The following is a 6,199-nucleotide window of genomic DNA, read 5'->3' on the forward strand; positions in this document are numbered from 1 at the left end:
TTTCTTATGCTTTTTTAATTGAACCAGGATGGATTTTGTTTCTCCAACTTAAAACGAATGATTGGCTTTTATGTGCTACACCTATTCTTTGAACTTGCTTTCAAGTTTCATATGATTGTATTCTTTAAAAAAACATCTATTTAAAATTTGTTGTTTTTGTTACATTTGCTATGGCTCAGTTTGTTAGTTTATAGTGGTGGAACAATTGAGTGTGTATTTTGGTTTTTGCAATGAAAATAGTTGGTTTAAGATCTCTAAAGATGACAAGATTTATCTGCAAAGTTACGAAGTTTGTTTAATTCTTCATATTATTTTTTTCCTATAAAGTTTTTTTTTCCCAAATTGTCACCATTAGCAATTCATTACTATTTTTTTTTCCTCAAAGTCATAATACATTTAGTGTTAATTTTGTGATTTTTCTTGGGTTGTCCTTGATTAATTTAAGTTGAATCTTTGAATTGAACAGTGATTTTTCCTATTACATTTGTAGTTTTGTGATGCTCTATTGTTGATCTAATCAAGTCAAGCTATATTTGATTCTTATTACTACTAGTTTTTAACCCGTGCAAATGCACGAGATTTTTATTTAAAATTTTTTATAATTTTGTTATTGTATTTTTATAGCATCTCAAAAGTATTTTTCTTTCTTATTTAACATCATCAAAAGTAAATCAAATCATACTTCATCATAGTAACATATATTAACACACTTTAAATAAGGGAAAAAAAAATAAACTTACAGTAGTGGAAAAACAAATACCTTTCTTCAAAACATCATACAAATTTAGATTCATAGCTCAAAATAACATTATACTCTCTTAAAAGTCTTATGGGTCTAATGTTGTGAGCATCCAAGCCATTGATGATCTTTTTGCATACCTAGACATATCAGAAGTTTCAAAAAATATATATGTTAAATTGATTCCAAACGAATAACACATACAAATGCAAAATTAGTTATACCATCTATAATCTAAATCATATGAATCAGTGTTAGATAGCTTATCATTTCTTTTTCCTTTAAACCTGTCTAATAAAAATCTCTAAATCGGAGAAAAAAAAATTATTTTTATGGTAAGCATTAAATGTAGCTTGTACTCATTTTCTTGCTCACTTATCCAATCTGACAAAAGGTAAATTATCACGTTTTATATTTCCCAAATATCATCATGGTTTTAATTGCCTCATTTGCAACAACCAAATGTCCTAACACCCCCAACAAACCAATGTCCTAACACCCAAACACAAACCCACAACTACCCAAAATATACCAACCACAAACCAACATAAATTCATTGGAAAAATGTTTAAAATAATACTCTAATAATAATAATAATAATAATCAAAGAAAAACTCACCTTAGGACTATAACCAGCTTAAGTAACATCTAGAATTGTTTTGGGGAGGGGGGGAGAGCCAAGAGAAGGAGAGTGTGGTGGTAGGCTCTCTCTGCCTTAAGGGGTTTCTCTTTGCAATCTTGGTGGTAAGAAGGTGGCAGGAAACCGGACGTTGGCAGAAAGCTGGCTCAACAGTGGTGGTGGCACTATATCCACAACTATCTCAAATAATATCACGGTCCCTCTGCAACCAAGGCTTCCACGACTTCAAAGCTGTTAGGAAATACAATTTTCTGGTTCATTGGAATTCAGCCAGATATGCCAATGAGCTTAAGGAACAAAACAATAATTATTAGAATAATATTATACCTATTCTGTATAAAAGAAGTACATATATAGAGCATCTTTGCAGATTTTTTAATGTAAACTATCGGAAAATTTTGATTATGATCGAATGTATTCTACAGTGTGAACCTCAAAGAATAGGAGGTGCCCTCCAACCAAACATGGTCTACTAAATGAATTACATGCAAACCTGCAAACTTAATAGCAACTACTCATTGTCAGTTTTGTTAATACAATTCACACACCAGCAACCATAAAAGTATAACAAAACACATTGTCCGCAATTGTCTACCATTAAAACAAAAGTTTAAAGTACCTAATCCTGGTTATTATGCAAATAGAGTGAAAGGCAATAAAAAATTTTAATAAAAAATATGAAAGAAAAGCCAATTGGCAATAACAAAAACTTATTCTAAAAGAGAACCTCGTAATAGCATTAAAGAGAGGGCTGACAAACAAACATTTACCACCTCCAAGACTTTTACTATATTAAACAAAAATGAAACACAGCTTCTCCCATATATCTAAGTTGCATTTCTTTCCATTCGAGTTTCACTGATTTTTTGGAAATAAATTTTGGCTCTAGGGAATATTTTTTCTATTAATGAAGCAGTCCTATCTAGTAAGTTCTCTGCTTATCTTCCTTTTGAAGATAAATATATTCCTTTCTCAAAAGATAGATTTGTGTTAACTCTCACAATTAGTCTTAAACCACATCCACTTAAAGCAAAGTAGCCACAAAAGGTAAAAAATCAATCCTCTTGGGGCTTGGGAATATGGATATTAGTATTACACATTTGTGGTGTATGATTAGAATACAAATTGATCACAAAGTTTCATAATTTAAATACATATCTTACTCAGTCATGAAGCCATATTTAAGGTAAGACATTATTTTTTTTCTATAATACCAAGATTGTACCATCAAAGTGAATAGTGCAAATGAGAAATAATATAGGCTTAGATGATGCATGTGATGTCTTAAAACTCGGAATTCAAAGTACCATGAATGAAAAATGAAATAGTTATAGTGTGGAATTATGGCCATTAGATAAACACAAATAGACAGTTAGTTATCATGCAGTCTAAGCCTAAGAGAATGCGTCAATTCATTTTTCTAAAACACATTAAAACACAAATGTACAATCTGCAAACTTCCCCAATAATGGCGAATTTAATGGCTGTCTCTAAGAGAATACGTCAATCTCAAATCAATATTTTTTTCAAACACATTTAAAGTTAAAACACATACACGTACAATCTGCAAAATTCCAGATTTAAGTGTTAACACATTCAGGCTTAAATATTTGTCTAATTTCACCTATTTGAAGGCTAAATCGGCTCCAATGAAAAATGTTGTTTACAAATTGTCAAAAATTTACACATAAGATCATTATAATATGAAAAATATAAATATTAAGAACTAATAAATTACAGTAATCATAACATGCTTTTATATTTGGTTTAATAACTATTTTTTTTTATAGGTAATATTTGGTTTAATAACTATTACTCTAGAAAAGAATTAGTAAATACTGTAGAATAAATATATCTTCAAGCTTTATCCAATGCCAATATAGAATGACCCAACAATTAAATTGCAGAAGATTGAAGGTAAGACCAAAATTAGACTATATTAAATGGATTAAGTTACCTGGGTTGCAAACTCTTATTGACTTTGCCAAAAACAGCCGTCAAGTTGGGTATTCCAATACCAAACAAAACAATTAATAAATATGCAAGTTTCAAGCATAGAGAAATTGATTTTGAAACGTAGTCATATTTAATAAACAAACTTAAATGTGAAGATAAAAAAGACCCAACAAATATCAAAGCCTGATCAAAATATGAAGCTAAAAAGTGAAGAGAAACATTGAATTTGAAGATCCAAATCGAAACCAATCCAAACAAAATATCAAAACCTAATCATATTTAACAAACAAACTTAAATGTGAAGGTAAAAACTCATAGGTAGTGGTTCCAGCCTCTCTCTATGTAAGACTCCTTGAATTTGAGTTTCTTCCTTGCAAGTTTTTTAAAAATTTTTTTTTTTTTTTTGTACTATCTAACTATAAAATGTTTAAATTTTCACCTACAGTTTGTCTTTCGTAATAAATGAAAGCTTCCTGCACATTGTGCGGGTTATTAGCTAGTACATATAATATCAAAAATAACTCTTTTTTTTTTTTTTTGGAATATGCAGGATTCCTGACAATTCGTCTGCTATTCAAATCCTATGTTATGGTTTCCTAACTTAAAGTCTTTGTAGTAGTGACTTCAATAGTTTTCTAGTAGACGTTTGCAAGAAAATTGAAGAGCCCAATTAAGAAGTGCAACTTGAAACTTAAATTTGATGCATGCTTTTTGTCTATGATCAAGTTATGCTCTAAGATATACATCTGGTGACTTTCCATCTTGCACACTTGAATGATTGTTACAATTAGTTCACAAATAATCACTGCTACAAATCTCTGCAAATAGCATATAATAGTAAGCTTCAATTAATGGATTTTCAAACTTCTGTTTCAGTCTTCTCTTATAGTCAGTCTTGTTGTCTTAACTAAGAGGCCAACCTGTTTGGGTGCTCCACTTCATACCACCGTATGGAGGGAAATAGCCTACAGATTGCAGATAAGGTAATGGACAGAAGTCTCTGTAAGCTAAATTTTGTGTGTAATTATTCAATGAATACAATGTGTGTATTACTCAGAAATATGACTGAACACTTCTATCAATGAAATTGACTATGACTAAAAAACTAAAATTTTGTAGTTGTTCTTTTATCCAACTTGAATTGTATTTCCTACACTTAGCCTCATTGTCAATGATAAGTTGAAATAAGATACGCAGTTTTCTTGCCATAGGATAATGATTATTTTGTGAGAATTTACAAACTGATTTGAAAAAATTGAGGGAGGCATCACAAATTTAGGTAAAAAGTTAGACCACACAGCTATGAATGTTAAATCTAAAATGCTTACATAAATTAATTTTGCAGTCTACCCAGAAAAGAATCAGGGATACTAGCTAATTGCTAATCAAGTTTGAAAAAATTTGTGCCTAGTCAATACTATCCAGCTTTAAGCTTACTGTCACTCACTGTAGTGCCTTTTCTTGTGACGCATATAACCCACAGGAAAATATAATTCTATTCTTGTTGTGACTGAATTCATGTTGAATGTTTGTTTATGCAGGTTTGAAAAGTTGACAGATTTTTACTTAAATGGGTAAATTTGAAGTCCACTTCCAGATGGGAGTAGTTGAAAGAGTTGCATACTCTCTTTAGTGCCATTGTAGTTTTAGATTCTGTGTGCTGGTATCAAGGAAAACATCAAAAGCTAATGCCAATTGCATCAGAATGTGAAGTGTGGTGGTCAGTAGAGAAATCATTGCTGCCCGTATATAAGACTCCAATCTTTGATAATAGGTGACCTCATCTGCTGTGACAATAGAATGTCTTCTCTAAGAACTGACGTTATATGCTGAAGGTTTACTTTTTGTCATTTTTACTTATAGTCTTGTCATTGTTACTAATAAAAGAACTCCTAATGAGTGTTATTTTAATGTCTTTTCTTTTGTCATTCAATTTAACCATTGTCATTGTAGATTACAAAGAAATCTCTTGTGTGTTTTTTGTGCTGTTATCTGTAAAATAATTTGCTATATCTATATTTATCATGATTCATCACCATTTTACAAATCTTAGGTGTCTTTTGATAGTTGTTCTAAACGTGTTTTACTAATTACATTTGGGTCCATATAGATACATCGTTTTTCTTTGGGTGTGGCGCTGCAGAAAAGAAGTGAAACAAAGGTGTCAAACAGAAAATTGGAAGGAGGAAGAGGTTTTATTTTGCCATTTTGTCCTCTGCCGAACAGAGGGAATTCATCTTTTCTTTCCGGTGTGTGCAGTTTTTTTTTGGATTGAATTGCGGTGCATGCAGTTGATTAAGAGTGTGGCGATTCAGGGTTTTTTAAGCGGATTAAGGTAGAAAGTGTTTCAGCAAAACACTCTGACTTTTCTCTTAATCTCTAAGCATGACAGATTTTTAAGTGGACTTTTATTTTTGGTTTTGGAGATGGATAAGAGATGGTGGTTTTGGGACGTTGAAGATGCAGAGTTGTGTAAGGATTAATGCTTGAAGCAGATTGGCATCAGTGGAGTTGATGTTCAACACCTTCTTATTCTCTGTGTTCTAGGGTTTTATTTTTTCAAATCAGAGCAATTGCAAATGAAAAACTTTAAATATATACTGCAAGAACCTTGACAACAATGGTAGAAAAGAAACATGGGAAACGAAAATATAAAGAGGGGAAAATATTTCAACAAAAAATTAAAAACCATTCTAACCCAAATTCCTTACTCAAAACTGAATCTAAGCCAAAACCTGAATGCAATCCAATACAATCCAATCCAAATACCCAGACCTAAATCATATTTAAACCCAAATTTAAAGAACCAAAAAATAGAGACTAACCGGTGGAGGATACGGGATCTGATGGTGGCAGAGGCCTAA

General features: G+C 31.3%; 1 long non-coding RNA gene across 1 annotated transcript; it reads right to left on the reverse strand.

The window, feature by feature from the left end:
- Positions 1-814: 814 nt before the first annotated feature.
- Positions 815-6,199, reverse strand: LOC115989523. Its single transcript, XR_004091976.1, has 3 exons — positions 6,161-6,199; positions 1,359-1,666; positions 815-879 (listed from the first exon to the last, which is right to left on the reverse strand). It is a non-coding gene; the product is annotated as an uncharacterized LOC115989523 (long non-coding RNA).

This window comes from Quercus lobata, chromosome 5, assembly GCF_001633185.2.
Source record: "Quercus lobata isolate SW786 chromosome 5, ValleyOak3.0 Primary Assembly, whole genome shotgun sequence".
Classification (NCBI taxonomy): domain Eukaryota; kingdom Viridiplantae; phylum Streptophyta; class Magnoliopsida; order Fagales; family Fagaceae; genus Quercus; species Quercus lobata.